Source organism: Plecotus auritus (genome assembly GCF_963455305.1).
Source record: "Plecotus auritus genome assembly, chromosome: 8".
NCBI classification, from domain to species: domain Eukaryota; kingdom Metazoa; phylum Chordata; class Mammalia; order Chiroptera; family Vespertilionidae; genus Plecotus; species Plecotus auritus.
Genome location: NC_137782.1, coordinates 54482985 through 54501346, shown reverse-complemented (window position 1 = coordinate 54501346; position 18362 = coordinate 54482985).

Here is an 18362-nt window from a genome sequence, read left to right as displayed (position 1 = left end):
GCTAACTTCCTTTAATCCTAGGTCAGTTTTCATTTCTCTGGCTCTTAACCCTTCTCTCTTAAGGCTTTGTTTGGCCTCTGTGGCCACAGTTCTAAAGTTGAGTTGATGGAAGTTCTCCCGACTTCCACTGAGTTGGTACAGAATGGATGGGCATTATCCCACCTACATACTGTATGTCTCAGGGTTGATTTCAGAACAAACGTTAACATGTGACAAAGAAACATTTGTCTCAGTCACAACTCATTATGCTCCCTGCATCTCCACCTCAAGCCATAGCATATTCGTTCTTGGTTAATGGCACATCCAGCTGTCCAAGCTAGAAACCCATCTCCTGACTCCCCTGACTTGTTTAGCACATCCAATTACCAATGATGGACAGCCAGGCTGCCAGTTTTCTTTGAGTCCTTCTCTCTGCTCCATTCACCCTGTCTATGATGGAGACTAGAACCTCATAGTGGCTTGATTAGACTACCCATAGCTGGGCATTCTAATCAGTCTACCCTATACAGGTGCTCCACTCTACTAAAGTGACCTTTGGAACACACCTTTTAAACCACTAGGCTTTGAAACCTGGAATGATTTCCTATTATGTACAAGGACACCCCTTAGGATTTACACAGCTGTTCAAAGCTTTATTTCCAGTTTCTTTCCCAGGCATAATCCCTTGCTCTTGTTTGTTCCCTGGCACTGGGCTCATTCATTGCTCTGCACCTTCATCCACTCAATTCCTCTTGAATAGAATGGCACTCTCTCTGTCTACTCATCAGATGCCAGTCCTCATTCCCAGGTCATTTCCAATGTCATTTGCATTGGTCAAACCTTTCGTGATTAGCTGTCGGAAAAAGAAATGAACTGCCTCTTACATGTTTCCATTGCATTTATTTTACACTTGAACCATATTAAACTATACTATTACGTTTATCTCCTAAATAGGTTGTGAGCATAGGACAAGGAGCTGTTTTATTTATCAATGCCATACTTAGTTTAACCTGCTGCCTTCTTCCATAAAGTATATGAGGTTATTCCTGGCACAAAGTAGGTGCTAAATAAATGTCCTCCCCTACCCCACACAGACATCACCTTAAAAGACAAGGCCCACAGGGGAACTTTGTTTTGTTTGCTGGCATTGCTAAAACAGTGAATTACCAAGCATTCAATATTTGCAGAAGAGAAAGGGGACAAGAAAGATGAAAGCAGATAAGCAAGTGAGTTCCTTTAGAAGAAAGGGGACACTTCCTTTTCTATTAATAGTAGGAAAAAATGACCTTAAAAAAAGCCTGCTTCCATGGTCATATCAGGATCAAAAGGAAGTTCTAACGCCATGGAAGCCAGAGCAGCCAAGCCCTGCTGTGGTCCCATAACAAGGTACAGATCCATGAATGGATGGCCTGGCCTCCTCCTGGCTGGCACACACCTGGTGCCTCCTGACCTGAGGATCTGCTTGGGGGCCAGTGGAGACGAGCTGCAGAGAAGCACCCCCCCCCCAATTCTGGAAAACATGGGCAGCCCTGTCCAACAGGTGAGGTGGGGTCTGTGCAGGGGAACATGGGCACTGGGTGGAAGAAGAAAGACCAAGAGATGACAGATTTGGGGGAAACTTGCTTTAAATGCAAAGTTGGCTAAATATGGGGGGTGGGATGGAGATCCACAAAGGTGATCCAGAGAGGTCTTAAAAATGATGGCTAACTGACTTATGGGGAACCTCAAATGTGGTTAATACAAACTCGGAGGGAAGCAATTTCAGGTTAAGTGGTGTTATCTAAAACATTCGGAAAATTGGATCAGTTTCAAGTCTAGATATCAAGAGCATGACAGGGAAGAGCTGCCCCTCTTCTTCTTTGGGGTTATGGCTCCCCAGGGAGGAAACAGGTCCCCTGGGCGAGAGGGAGATAGTGCTATCTCGGCTGGAGTTCGTCTCTTACGAAACTCTCGCTCAGAGGCTCGGCGCCAAACCCATTCCTTCAGTCCTGGCTCTTGCGAGGGCTGGTTGCCTTCATCTTTCTCCCTCCCAGCGAAAGCTTGGTGCATGGGAGAGTGTCCATTAAGGTTGGAGGGTTTCCAGGACTTAAAAAGTTGCATTACATTTCCCAGAAACGATCTCTTAATGTAATAACCAAAGAATTTCACACAGTGTGATAAATGGACGGCCAGATTTCATTAGAAGGTCCACTCAGATGGAAGCCTTTGTTTTTCATCCCTACTCTGCCACTGGCTACTTGGGTAATGTTGGGTAAGTCAATTCATCACTATGGCTTCAGCTTTCACATCTGCTAAGTGAGAATAATATTGCCTGTCTGGTCTGCTTCACAGAGCTCATTGATCATCAACCTTGGCTCCAAAAATCTAGCTGTCCAGGTTTCACCCCACACCAATGACATCAGGATCTTTGGATGTGGAACCTGAGCATCAGTATCCTTAAGAATTTCCCAGGTGATTCTAATGAGCAGCCAGAGTTGGGAACCACTGCATTACAGGAATTTACAATATGATGATGATGACCATGATGCTCAAGGTGATCACTCGATCATGGCTTCACACGATTGAGAGGCTGAAAGAATTATTCTGGAATCTCCTTAGGACAAAATTATATGTTTCTTTTGCATTTCCCATTGTTCTCTATAAACTTTAGGCATTCAGTCACTCCTCCTTTGAGGTCACAGGCCATTTTGAAATGCTCACAGATTTTAGCCTGAGCTTCTTTGTTTAGCAAAACTGCCTTTGAAGAGGGCACCTGCAGGACCACACGCCCAGACTCTGGCAGAGGCATCACCTGCAAATATGCTCCTTAGCCCGAAGGTCAGCTGCTGAGATAAAGAACAGGAAACATGAGAGTGGTGGATTTATTTTAAATGGAGAGAAAGCCAATTTTCCATCAGGAAGGTGACTGCCTGTCTTTGTCTGGTCAAGAGCAAGTCACAGGGCAGGAGGTGAGATAAAAGGAGGTGAACCCCCCCTCAGGGGACTTTCTCGAAAAATTTTCCTGATGGGTTGAAAGCAATGCCAGTCTTGTCCTGGCTAGCCTTTGACTCAGACCAATTTCTTTTCCTGGAGAATTTTATCATCAGGTTTTTCATTTTTTTAGGCTCGGAAGACAGCTGTGTTGGCAGAAACTTTTTTTTTGAGACAATACTTCTCTGACTCCAGGATTACTAGGGTCAGATCTGAGCCAGGCTGACCTTGGGGGCCTCCACATCTGAAAATGCTCCTGTCTGCTCCATCACTGCCCACTGGAAAGGACAAGGCCCAGCTCCTGAGCTCATAAAGTCAGTGTGCGGCCTTCATGCCATGCAAGATTAATCAGGTACTCGATAAACTAATGGATCATACCACTCACCTCAAAGTAAGATTTGTACAAGTGGATCTAGGATCCATTTATCCTTTAGAGTTAAGTACTTAAAAACTGAAGCATTCTCAGAAACATAGCCAACTTGCCCAGCCAGTGTGGCCCAGTGGTTGAGTGTCAACCTATGAACCAAGGAGGTCATGGTTCCATAATCAGTCAGGGCACATGCCTGGGTCTCAGGCTTGATCTCCAGTAGGGGGCATGCAGGAGGCAGCCAATCAATGATTCTCTCTCATCATTGATGTTTCTATCTCTCTCTCCCTCTCCATTCCTCTCTGAAATAAAAAAAAACATATTTTGAAAAAGAAAAGAGTCTTAATTGGTTTGGCTCAGTGAATAGAGAGTCGGCCCGAAGACTGAAAGTTCCCAGGTTTGATTCCAGTCAAGGGCATGTACCTTGGTTGCGGGCTCCATCCCCAGTAAGGGGTGTGCAGGAGGCAGCTGATCGATGTTTCTCTCACTGATGTGTCTAACTCTCTATCCATCTCACTTCCTCCCTGTAAAACTCAATTAAAAATATATACTTTTTAAAAAAAAAGAAAAGAAAGGGAGGGTCTGTGTTTTGGAGGGGGCGGGGGGGGGGCGGGGAATTGGGCACAGCCACTGTCCCTTCATTTTTTGTCTTAACATCAGAAATGTCAACCTAAGTGCCCATGGGGAACCTGTCACACAAGTGTCAAGCCGTAGGCAACTCACAGACCTCACCCTTGGCGACGTGAACTCTCACATTCCATCTGAGACTCCAGCACTATCAGACACCCCCATAACTGCTGTGTAAAGGAACCTGCCTGAACGTGTCCTCTCGGATTACCCACCCTGGCACTGAGTAAGGCAAGGCCTGACTTCTCTCAGCATCTTCCTACCTCCTTGTATCTGTCCCCTTTCCTCCCAGGTCCAGACTTGCGCTTGGTATTTTCTCTTCCGTGGCAATGTCCAAGGATGCTTCCTGCCTCTTATCAAAGTGTTCAAGAGGACCTCCTTTACCAGCCGACATGAGGCCACTCTTCTGAAATCCTACAGGGATGGAAAAATGTGCACAGCCCTTCAGTCTGATCTGCCCTTCAAGGTAGAAACGCAGTTTCATACAGTGTGAAGCTGCCTGCCCGCTTCTCAGAGCTTCTGGTAAAACCAGTCACCATAGCAGCTGCATATTTATTTCAACAATCCTGCCATTTCTCAGAACTTTGGGGAAACTCATCTATTGAGATTATTTCCAGAGTCTGCAACATATTCTTTTAAATATTCTCTTTCAGATGTATTTAGACTTTTGGTAAGAGGCAAATGTTATCCAGGGCCAAATCTAATGAAAATGTGATAAACTGAACACCGTTTGGGATTTAAAAGGAGCTACCAACGACAGGATGAGGCCAGCAGACCACGCTGATCACTGTGGTCAGTGAGTGCCTGCGCTGGGTCCTTGGAAGGGTCTCTCAACTCTTGCATCAACTAGGAACACTATCACTGTCTCCCATTTTGCAAAAGGAAACTGAGGCATGCCATGTGGTCAAGACAAACGTCCAAGTCACAGAATTATGGGACGGCACAGCCAATATTCAAACCCCGCTCTTGCCTATCTCACCAGCCATGCTCTGTGCACTGGCCACCCTGCTTCTTACTGAGACAAGTCTGCATAGGGACAAGGTACTTCCTGGGTCAGCACACTGAAGGACCACACCTGAGGAACATGTACATCCATGTAGCAGTGAAGGGTCTTAAACTCTCCTGAATCTCATCCTGCCAGTGCTAGGATCCCACTGACCAAGGGCAGCACTTCAGGGCTACACCTTTGCTTTTATGGTAAGCAGTAGGACCCTGGGGGGATCTGTTTACTAATGATTATTTGCCATTCCCTCCCCTCCGAAGAATAAACACACCCACCAACAGCCACAGAGAGGGGAGAGGGCGCCATTGAAAACACAGCTGGTTTGTTTATAAGGACACACGTGAATTCAAAGGAATGCCTGATTTTGCAATCAAAGAACACAAACTGAAAATAGAAGAGAGTAAGTCACGAGCAGCGACTCACTTTGGGAGAGATGGGCCAAGTCTGTCAAAATGAATTGTGTGGTTTTCATTAAACATGTTCCCCAGTGCATACAGACCCAAACCACAAGGCCACTGGGAATAAGTTGTTCCAAATGATGGGGGGTGAATGTGAACTCAGTATAGCAGAATCACCTTTCCGCATAAAGAGGAGGGTGGTCTGGCCAGGCTGAGCTCGCTAGAAATGCAATTTAAGATGATGTGTAGTCACCTGCCCCGTCTCTGAGCTTCTGGTAGAGAAGTGCTTTACAACTCTAGCTGCCCTGACTCCTCACTGCAAGGGTGGAAGAGAACATCAGGATATTTCCTTCTCCTTGGCTGGACCGTAACATTTAAGGCTCAAATTCTCTTTGGCCTGTGATATAACCACTCCAAGGCTGTGATAGAACTGTTGGGACTCAGCTACAAATACAAGAGCATCCTGGAGTTGAGATGAGGGGACCTCAAGGGGTAGGGATAGGAAGTGGTGGAGAAAAGATGTAGGCATCACTTATGAAACATGCAATACATATGAACGGTTTTCTGAATTTTAAAAAATATATTTGTGATTGTTGGAACTACTGACATCTAATGAACACAACTTCCCAACCTCATTATACTCCAGGGAGTAAGGGAACAAAATACCGAGCTAGGCTTCCTGAAGTTTAAGCAGCCGACACAATCAAGTTTTCAAATATTGTGATGAGTTGGTGACTACAAAACAGGATGACCCAGAAAGAGTGGGTTCTCAGCTTCCCATGACTATAAGCGCACAAGCACAGCGGTTTCAAGTCGGAGAGGCTTTCTGACATAGCGAGCCTCGGGCAATCTCAGAGACAGACTTTTGCCACCAGCCCCTATCATGACATTGCCAGGTCACTCTATCTCCTGGGCTTCATCAGTGTCCCACCACCTCACTCATTCCTGTAACTCCAGACTTCTGGTCTTCAGAATGTGAGAGAATAAATGTCTGTTGTTTTAAGCCACCTAGTTTATGGTATTTTATTATGACAACCCTTGGAAATTGATAGAGGTATACTAGAAACTATACCTGCAAGTGGATTACACATGCCAGGTTTGGACGTCCATCCTTTGGAATAATATTTTCAATTAATAAATATTACACAAGGATCAACTAAGTTAAAGTGCTATTTTTTTTTCAATGGAAAAAAAAAGAAGAAATAAGACAGGAAAAAGTGCTTTTTCTTTTATTGGCTTCTTTCAGAATAAAATGGTATTTTTCCTAATTTTTTTTCTTCTAGTTCCAATTCTCTTACCCCCATATGACATGAGGTGATGGAAAAAAATTTGTCTTTGAACTCTCCAAACTTAAATACACACAGGCTCAGAGAAGACAGCTCTCTATCTGATCATGCCAACAGGCCAATCTGTGCGCCAGGCCGACCCTGTTGTCACGGACAACTCTGGATGGTGCCGTGAGACATCTTGTATTTCTGTCACCACCACAATGTCCACAAGTTTGTGGAAGAGATGGCAGTCATAAGACCAGATGGGCTAGAGAACTTCTGGTACCTAGTGATAAAGCGTGTGCCCACTCTTCTCTGAGAACTAATCTAACCCAAGTCATCATGCTGTCTAATAGGAAGGGCTCTTTCGTTAAAGCCTGTTCCTGGCTTGGTCAGTGTGGCTCAGTTGTTGGGCATCGTCCCGTGCAATGACCAAGAGGTTGCTCGTTCAATTCCTGGTCAGAGCACATGCCCAGGTTGCAGGCTCCATCCCCAGTAGGGGGCATGCAGGAGGCAGCTGATCGATGTTCCCACCCAACCCCCATTTCCTCTCTCTCTAAAAATCAATAAAAAACATTTTTTTAAGCCTGATCCTCACCTTTGACCACTAGCCCTGCACATCCAAGTGCCTACTCATAGCTCTATTTGGTGTCTAACAGTCTCCCACCCAAATGCAGAATGGCAACTGCTCATCTTCTCCCCAAACCTGCTTTCTCAGCTGCCCCATCCTCCCGGTTACAGACCAAGAACTTCAGATTCATCCTTGACCTTTTTCCCCACTCCAAATATTCCCAATCCATTAGCAAATTCTGTAGGTTCTACCTTCAAGATGCTCTCAAAATCCCACTCTTTCTCACCTCTTCTAAAGTTACCTCCGGGGGCCCTGTCACCACCATCTCTCATCCAACACTCTCTTACAAATCTCTTGTGTACACCCTTGTACCCTACAGTCTATTCTTTTTTTTATTTTTTTATTAAGGTATTATATGTGTACATATCTTACCATTGCCCCCCTCACCCCACTCCCATACATGCCCTCACCCCCCAATCCTACAGTCTATTCTTTTTTTTTTTTTTAATATATTTTATTGATATTTTACAGAGAGGAAGGGAGAGGGATAGAGAGCTAGAAACATCGATGAGAGAGAAACATTGATCAGCTGTCTCCTGCACACCCCCTACTGGGGATGTGCCCGCAACCAAGGTACGTGCCCTTGACCGGAATCGAACCCGGGACCCTTCAGTCCACAGGCCGACGCTCTATCCACTGAGCCAAACCGGTTTCGGCCCTACAGTCTATTCTTAAGCAGCAGCCAGAATCACCTCTCTGAGACACAAGTCATCCTGTCCCTCCTCTGTTCAAAACTCTCCAACAGCTCCCACGTCTGTCACAGGAAGAGGTCCCTACAATGGCCCACGTGGCCCATGACCTATGTACTCTCACCTGCTAAGGACACTCAGAGACTCAGGCTTCCTTGCTACCAGTTTAGCTCTTTTCACTGAGAGTTCCTTCTTCCCACAATAACTTTCCCCCGGATATCATGTAACCAGCTCCCTAATCTCTTTTGGGTCTTTGCTCAAATGCCGTCTTCTTCATGAGACGACCTCTCTGACCACACCATCGATCACTGCAACCCCATCACCCATTCCTGACCCTGCGCTGGCTAGTTTTCATTTCAGCTACAGCTTCCTAACTTGCAATCTGTTTTATGTGCTCATTGTTTGCCTGTCTCTCCCACTCCTCCACTTCAGAAGGTAAATCCCACAACCACAGGAATTTTTGTCCATTTTGCTCACGTACATATTCCCAGAGTCTAGAGTGCTCGCCATCTGGCTTGGAGTGTGAGCTCCGTGATTACTGGTTGATTGAGTGAGGAGGGACAGGCAAGAGAGGGTGCTTGTATCCCCTTCTTTCCAGCAAGAAGTCCCTTTGCATTTGCTAAGTGAGAGGGCAGGAATAGAAGACAGTGCAGTCTCTGGGGATCCAGGAAGCTCCAGCTGGGAGACTTCGTCCTAAGGAGGAAATTGTGGGTTCCCAAGCACACACATGGACATGTGCCTCCTGGTTCTGAACAGTTTGGGGAAAGCTGGGGGCAGGGCCTGTAGGTGGAGGGAGAGGGAAGGCCAGGAGAAACCCACTGGGCAGGCAGGAGGGGTCCTCCCAAAATCACCCTAGTTCTCTTCCTGCCCCGTCATTAACAAGGTTCTGGAGAAAGAAAGAGGCTATATGCCTTGGGGGAGCAGGGGAGGAGAGGAAAAAAGGAATCAAAATTCTAGAAAGAGAACCTACTTTCTCTTTTGTGATATACTAATAAACCTCATTGCACTTGCCCCCCAGATCCATCTGTCTGAGGAAATTCTGCAGGTCCCTGAGGACCTGTAAGCCCCCACCATGTGCGGCAAAGCCGGACAGCCAGCGGGCTCAGCCTTGCCTCCTGCTCTCGCGCTGCACGCTGCACGGGCTCCCTGAGATAAAAGGAGGCAGCCCGCCAACAAGCTGCTGGCAGGAGGAAGACATTGATTTATCCAAACTTATTATTTGAAAGCCTTTTGGGGGGAAAATCATTTAATCTTTCTTCATAAACAGCTCTTTTTATAGCACGTTTGTGTTGAGATCATAGTCAAAGTAATGTGCAATGTGTCTGGTCTTCACTTGCTCGTGAAGGTTGTTGAAGAGACAGCAGTTTGCTCCCCTTGTATTGTTACTGAGTGAGAGGCTAACCCAGTGGTCGGCAAACTGCAGCTTGTAAGCCACATGCAGCTCGCGAGCCGCGGTTTGCCGCTCTGTTGACTAAAGAGTTTGCCGACCACTGACCTAGACTCTCGATTCCAATAATTACAGGCTTTTGTTGTTCCTCGTAATTAAGCCCCTATCCCAGTGGTCGGCAAACTCATTAGTCAACAGAGCGGCAAACAGCGGCTTGCGAGCCGCATGTGGCTCATGAGCCGCAGTTTGCCGACCCCTGGGCTAACCCAAAAGTTAGTGGCCTCCAACCACCTCATTTTGTTAAACCTGACACTTTGGTGGGTCAAGAAACCAGACAGGGTTCCGCTGGTAGTTCTGTTCCATGTGGTGATGGGCTCAGATCCACTCTCATGGCTGGTACTGTAGCAGGGATGACGGGAAGGCTGGGCTCACCTGGGACATTCCACCTGGGACTGGCCTCTCCAGTATGGTGGTCTCATGCTGAACTTAAGTGGCAGATCTAAGCTCCAAGATCAAGTGTCCTAGTGAACAAGCTGCAGGGTCTTTTATGATGCCTTTTTGGAAGTCTCATAGTGTCACTTCTGCCATATCCTGTTAACTGATACAATCGCATACCCGCCCAGATTCAAGGGCAGGGAACATAGACTGCACTTCTCTGTGGAAGGGGTTTTAAAGTGCTGGAGGCTAAGTTTTAAAAGGACAGTAGTTTTAAAACATACAACCTATCCTCAATTTTCTGCCCTTCCCTCAGGTACCCAGTGACTGTGCTCACTGGCCTCCCTTCCCACATATCCCTCAATTATTCAGCCAGTAATTATTACGTACATCCTATATAATAAAAGGCTAATATGCTAAGTGTCCAGTCATCCGGTCGTCCATTCAACCAATCAAAGCATAATATGCTAATGATATGCTAAGGCCACTCAACCACTTGCTATGATGTGCACTGACCACCAAGGGGCAGACAGTCCCATCGGTAGGTTAGCTTGCTGCTGGGGTCCAGCCGATCGGGACTGAGCGAGATGGGCTGGACACACCCTGGAGCCCTCCCATGATCCCTCCCCGACTGGCCAATCTCCCATGACCCTCCCCAGCCCCGATTGTGCACCGGTGGGGTCCCTCAGCCTGGCCTGCGCCCTCTCACAATCCAGGCTGAGGGACATACTCCCAGTGCACAAATTTCGTGCACCAGGCCTCTATTATTATATGTCTAGCAATGTGCAAATATTGGCAGGTATCAAAACAATGGCCAACGTCATGGGCATCTGATCTTGCCTATTTGGCATGTAATCGTACTCCTTTTGGAACTCAAACTTCCATTTTCCTTTGGGGAATGACCCCTTCCCTTTCAGTCCATGGGATTGAGGTGGGCACATGACTGAGACCTGGCCAACCAGAATTCAACTTCTTCCCCCACCCTCTTTCCTCCCTGCAGTAACTGGTTCAGGGATTGATACAAGGCCCAATAGTAAACCCCAGGACTTTTGCATGATTTGAAGAGAAGGAATAAAGTAAGCTTCAGGGCGGGGGTGGGGGGAGGTTGGTGGCACCAAGTGAAAAATAAGTGTCATTAAGTAAAGCCAAGAGCAGAGCCAAGAGACAGATGGGAAGAGGCTGAATCCTGATGATACGGTCTCTGACATGCCTGCAGCCAGCCTACCCCTGGGCTTCCCAGTTACATAAGTCAATACACTCCCTTTGTTAGCTTTAAATAAGCCTGAGCTGGATTTCTTTCCATTGTAACTGACAGTCCTGACTTATGTCCAGGAACAATGAGCAAGGGCAACACAATATTGTAAAGAGGCATCTGTGGAATGAGCCTCTGACACTAGACGTGAAAGGTCACTGGGTAAGGACCTCTGAGCAGTAGAACCCAAATCAATTCCTTCATGTCACATGATGCAGACCTCAGCCTACTGTACTATGTGTAAGGAAGGACACAATGGTTCTAGTCACACTGCTGCAACTCACTCCAAAGTTTCTACTTCTCCTTCTCATCAATTAAAGAAGCAGCAGGGGGGTGGAAGTTGGTGGGGGAGCATGGCACTGAATAGCCTACAGTTGCCACTTTTTCCCACTAGGTGGCAACCCTGCATCAAGGGAAGAGAAGTCTGGGGTTTGACACGTAAACTGACCATAATCAAGAGCCCTAATATTAAGCATTGGTGGTTGGGATGGGAATCTTAGAGTGAAAAGATAATCGGAAATATGAGACAGCAAAGATCTGGGCTAGCCACCACCATTTTTCATTACCTATTCTAGATTCAGCACTGGACTGCCATAGTTTGTCCAATGGATTCAAATAAAATATGACACAGATGTCCACAAGAACTTAATCAGGATGTGAAACCAAGACCAGCCTGCAATGTAAGACAATGCATAACTAGCACTGAATTTTGTGCCATAGGCTAAAAGGGCAGTAGGACTCTCCATAGACCCTGAGTCAGGAGAGCCATTCCAAGCTACTCATTTCGCTAATGAGGAAACAAGGGCCCACAAAGGGGCACAAGGACATCAGAATCTCAAAAGAGATCACTGAGGGCTAGGGAGTCAGAGAAGAGCCCATCCTCGATGTAGGTTTTTGGCTGTGACTTGACATTTAAAAATAACTTTACAAAGTAAAAGGGAACAGAGTTAACCAAGGAGAGGATCGTAAGGGAAAGTCAAGCATTCATTCTTAAGGCTATACAATTGTTAAAATTGGCTTTAAGTATTCTGTGCTTAAATAACTTCGTCATTAAGAGGGGATGATCCAAAGAGCCTTCTTGCCCTAGCTGGTTTGGCTCAGTGGATAGAGTGTCGGCCTGAAGACCAAAGGGTGCCGGGTTTGATTCTTGTCAAGGGCACATACCTCGGTTGCAGGCTCCTCCCCTGCCTGGACCCTGGTCAGGGCATGTGCAGGAGGCAACCAACTGATGTGTTTCTCTCACACCGATGTTTCTGTCTGTCTTTCCCTCTCTCTTCCACGCTCTCTAAAATCAATGGAAAAATATCCTCAGGCGAGGATCAAAAACAACAACAACAAAGAGCCTTCTTTCTTAAGGACACCTGGATAACTCATACTCCTGGAGCTCACAGGAAGAATATCCTGTAAAATCCAGTTTATGACAGAAATAACCTGTGGTAATGGATGTAAACAGCAGCCAAGCACTCCGCAAGTATTTGTGTTGCTATACAAGCATAACAATTTTCTTCTATTAAGAAAGACCACCCCCGCAAAAAAAAAAAAAAAAGACTCCCTGTTGTTTAGCTTATAACCAATTAGCTGAAAACAACTACGGTGTAGCTTCCCATCCCTTTTTCTCACATTTCCTCTCTGGCTTCAATTTTCCCTCTAGGATGACTGCTTTGAGAATCACTGCAGATCATTTTTCTGAAGATACATTAATTTTCTCTAGTCCAAATGCAGGCATATTCTCTCGTTTCATTATTTATTGCCTTTAGCATGAGTTTTTTCTCCTGCTATCGAGCTCCTGTCCCTACGGACAGTGGGAACACTTCTCTCCATTAGCATCATCTGTACATTTCATTAAACTAGGTTTCCAGGTTTTCAATCCCTGAAGGTGTTATTAAAGGACCTTCAGCCAGGAATAGCCCTTGAGGCAAAACACTGAGAGCAGTTTAAACTGTTCAGAGGTTAAGTAGCCAGGAGAATGAAGGGCCAGCCGACCTATCCAAAGACAGGCTGCTCCTTCCTGTATTACACACACTCTGATGTAATTTAGAATTTGTAAAAAACCATTTCATACATAAAAATATATGGCAAAATATTAGATTTCTTTTGTGATATCAACATTCTACTTGACGTGGGGCCCAAACATAAATAAGTTGTATAAATGCATCAACACCAAAACAAAGGGTCAGATCTTGATTTAGCATAGGAAAAGCTTAGTCAAATTCTGGATGAATATCTGTGACCTCAAGGGAAACACAGCCAATATGGAAAGTGAAACAGGGCAGGCAGATGTGCCTGCAAAATTAGAGGAACTGCAGTAAATCTATAAAAATGAAATAAAGAACTTCTTAATCATTTGGGTCTCAATAACCCAACTGGGAAGTAAAATCTAGAACAAACTCAATACGTTAAACCTCAAACTGAAGTCAAAGACAATCATTTTGCCAAATGGCAACAGGACCCTCAAAAGGCTACGTTCTCAGAGAAAGGATAGGCTAGAAAAGCTTGCTGACCAGCAGCGAAGCACAACAAGGAAACCTCTCTGGGCCTCAGCTCAGATGGAAAGAAAAAATCTCCCCTGTGAATCTGTAATCAGAGATGATCTGTGTTCACACAACTTCAGGGTTTGCATTTTTTTCCTAACTCTATGATGTGGGATCCCCAAGCTGCAAAATTAACTGAAAGCAGTTCCAATTCAAAAGCATTTCAAGGTACCTGGCAGAGGCAAACCCTCAAGCCAGGCCTTTTGGGATTCCCACAAATCACAATGACTAAATATGAATTCACAATAAAAAATTACAAAACACTAAGGAAACAAAATTCCTTGAGCTAGAGTTAGCAAAAAAACAAAACCAACAAAATTAAAAATTAGAACGCCCTAGGAAATCAATCTGAATTTTCAAATAATAATATAAAATACCCAAATGTAAAATATCATTAATTTTGAAGAAATAATAGGTGAAACTAAACATGAGCAAGAAAGAAATTACTTTAAAGGACCAAGAAGATTTTTAAAAGAAACTACAATTTCTAATTATGCAAAATATATAATAACTGATATTAAAGACTCAGAAATGAGTTAAATAGGTTAGACACAGCTGAAGTTTGAATTATAATTATCTGTGGAAACATCCCAGTACACAGCAAAGAAACTGGAAAATGAAAGAGGGATTAAGAGACAGGAGGTCTGCCCTGGCTGGTGTGGGTCAGTGGTAGAGCATCGGCCCGTGCACCAAAGGGTCTCCAGTTCCATTCCTGGTCAAGGGCATGTACCTGGGTTTCAGGTTCATTCCCTGCAGTTGGGGCATGTGCGGGAGGCAACCAGTCGATGTGTCTCTCTCACATTGATGTTTCTTCCCGCCCCCCCCCTTCCTTTTACTCTCTCTAAAATCAATGGGAAAAATATCCTTGGGTGAGGAGTAACAAAAAAAAAGAGAAAGAGACAGGAAATCTATGAGGATGAGAAAGTTTAACACGTCTAATTAGAAACCCAAATAAAGAATAGAAAAACAGCATTTAAAGCCACAAGAGCTGATAATTCCCCAGAATTGATGAAAGACAAAATTCTCAGATTCTGAAACCACAAAAAATTCTAATTAGTAAAAAAAGGGGACGGCGATACAGCACAATAAAAAGTAGAAAGCAAAGACAGTCTGCAGACAGAGCAAAAATAGATTACTTCAAAGCAATGACAATTTGACTGACATCAGACTTCAGCAGCTATAGATGGAAGCCAGATGACAATGAAATAATAACTTCAAAGTGCTTTTAGGAAATAACTATCAATCTAGAATTGTGTGAACAGCTAAACTGGCATTCAAGAAATAAAGAAAAATAGAATTTTCAGGAAATAAGAAGTTAAATATGAACAGCACATTGCAATAGAAATTGCCAAAGGGTTTTATTTCATCAGAAAGGACAGTTACCATTTTGAAAGGGAGGTCTGAGATACAATAAGGAAAAATAAGCAAAGACAGAATAAACATGTGGTGAAATCTAAAAATAAATCAGCCACTGTAAAAACTAATAATAAAAAATATAGTTTGAAGGATTGGGAGATATATCCAAAATACTGATCAAAACTTACAAAAGGTATGATCACAATTTTAAATATTCTAATAAAGAGGAATTGACAGGTCTGCTCCAACCACGAAGACAAGAGGTGAAACAGTCCAGAGATGGAAGACGCTGATGACGCCTTGCCAAGCTAGCAGTCAGCAGCTGTGCGTCGCAACAGGTTGCCTAGGACCAAACCAGAGAGGGTCAGACCTGCATTGCCACCATGTGCCCACCATCCAGATATCATTGCTGACACGTACACATAAGGAACTGTTTGACATTGAAATGGGGACTCAGAACTGTTGGACATTAAAATTGGGATTCAAACATTTTTTGTTATTATATGTTTATTTCTAGTCTGCAGAGGCAAGATTTTTTAAAGGAAAGAAATGGGGGAAAAATAGATACAGAGGCAAAGAAGCATTGAACAGACTGTCAAACTACAGCGGGAAGGCAGGGGAGGTTGGGGGGGGGCGTGCTGTAAGAGATCAACCGAAGGACTTGTACGCATGCATATAAGCATAACCAATGGATACAAGACACTGGGGGAGGAGGGCAGGTAAAGGCATGTACTGGGGGGTAGGGGAGGCCGGGGGGAGGTCAATTGGGGAGAAAAAAAAAAGGAGACATATGTACTACTATTTGTAATACTTCAAACAATAAAAATAAATAAATAAATAAATATTCTAATAAAATATTATCTTATTCAAGAGAAGAAACAGGTATTTATTAATGATAGACTTGAAGATCAGTGTGCAGATTAAAAATTTAAGAGTAACCCACCAAATGACCAGAAATAAAGTGTTTAACTTCCAAAAAAGATAGAGGGAAAAATATTTAGATGAAATATCTAAAAAGCAGACAGGAAAATAAAAAGACAGCAGCATCATAAAAAAGGAAAAAAGCACAAAATGATATAGTAGAAATAATTTTTTTAATCCTCAGCCGAGGATATGTTTATGTTGATTTTTAGAGAAAGAGAGAAAGGAAGGGGGAGAGACAGAAACATTAATGTGAGAAACATCGGTGGGTTTATTACAATGAAAATGAGTCAATAACACTATAGGGAAAAATTATTATTTAAAATACAATGTTGAAGTAATAAAGCAGCTCACAGGGAGTATCCTGAAGATAAAATAATTTAGGACAAATGTTATTCTTTTAAAAATTAGTGAATTCATAATATTCTCAAGGTCCATCCATGTTGCTGCAAATGACTGAATGGTATTCCATAGTTTATATACACCACATCCTCTTTACCCAGTCTTCTGTTGAAGGACACTTTGGCTGTCACTTATGCTAAGCAAAACAAGTCAGTCAGATAAAACTAAGAACCCTATGATTTCACTCATATGAAATGCAAAGTCACAGATAATAGTATGCTAGTTATCAGAGGGAAGGGGGGTTGGGGATATAAAGGGTAAAGGGGACCAAATATCTGACTTTGGGTGGTGGGCGGCACACAATGTTATATATAAATCATGTATTATAGAAATCTACACTTGAAACCTATATAATCTTATTAACCAATGTCACCTCCATAAATTTAATTAAAAATAAATTAATTTTTAGAAATTATTAAGTGCATGAGTGGATGGGTGGGTGGGTGGCTCCAGTCCAGACTTTGATCATTTACTATCAATGGCTTTTCTTTCTGCCTCCCCCAGATGAACTTTAATTTGCTATTAAACTCCTATATATTTGTTTAAAAAAAAGATCAGTTACATTGGAGCCAGGGTCCAGCCATGGCTTCCGTCCTCAATATTTTAATCTAAAGCATCGTTATAAAATAATTGGATGTATTAAAACTAAAGACTTTGTATATTTTAAATGAGTTATTTATTTCCATGAGTTATTATCAAAGTCCTATCTGAAACTCCTTTTTCTTAAACTGCACTCAAAGCCTGTGTGGATGTATACACACATATATAAACATATCTGAGTGCATTTCATGTATCCAATTATTTCATGTTATCTAAGCCCATGTAATATTACTTAGTCCTGTTTATCTTTTTATCAGACCTTAACTTAAATATGTGGTTCTCTCTAATTTCAAACTGACCCTCGAGATAAAGAAAACAAACCACTATAGAGGCCACTTGAGCATATTTTCCATTGGTTTCAAAGCAATTTAACCAGAGCTTGAAATGCATCTTGAGTCACAGCAGCTGCTTAGGAAACTGAGAATATTCCCACGAGTGAAATGCTCAATGTCCCAATGGCACAAGTCCTAATACTTGAGGGGTAAGGTGTTCCTTAGTTAAGGAACTTTGGGAAACACTTCTTTAACCCAACTAGACAAGTTCCTGAATGGTGAGTCTTATCAGAACTATTAATGTGTTAAAATGCACCATGAATGCCCAAACCAGGGATGCGAGTGATGCCTCCTAAACATATCTCAGCATAACCCCTTCCTCTCCCTGTCTGAAACATCCACAGGATTGTATTCTGTGGAACATAGTTTGAGACACACTGACCTGGATCACCTCTAAGGGTTATCTATTGATTGATGGTATAAAGTATGCTCTTGCTATGCTCTTTGGCTACAGAAAGCACCCCTCTGAGACCAAATCCTAGCAAGCCATTTCAACCTGCCCTCCAGTAAAGAGCCACATGCTCTGAAATTACTGTTTCCCAGTCTCATTATTTCTTTTGAGCAATCACCCTCAGGAGAACAATTTGATTTTCTAACTGAACATCCATGTGGGTAATCCTTTTCAGAGACCACTTGCCATTTCAAAGCTTCTTAAATGAAAAAAGGCTCAAACTGGTACAATGTGTGGGGAGGTGTTTCTGGATGTAGGTGTATCCCTAATACCTCTTATCCCTCCCTCCATATTATCACTAACTTCCAGCTTGAGAGGGGGAGGGCGGCTGGGGACAGAGACTCTTCACCACCTCTTCCCCATGGGAATAACTTCACCAGTTCCTAAATGAGTGAATTAAAACCCAAAGAAAAGACTTCCCTGCTTCCCACAAGGGATCAGTGAAAAATAGGAATCTCAAATTCTTGCTCTCAAGTCTCTGCTTTTACTAATATTCTATATAATAAAAGCCTAATATGCAAATTGACCAAATGGTGGAATGACCGGTCGCTATGACGTTCACTGACCACCAGGAGGCAGATGCTCAATGCAGGAGCTGCCCACAGCCCGCAGGCCCCAGGCCAGCCAAGGCAAATGCCGGCAGGGGGCTCCCCCGATTGCCCTGGCAGTAGCCCCGCAGATCATCCCTGATTGCCAGCCAGGCCTAGGGACTCTACCCTAGTACAAATTTCGTGCACCGGGCCTCTAGTAAATAATAATGATG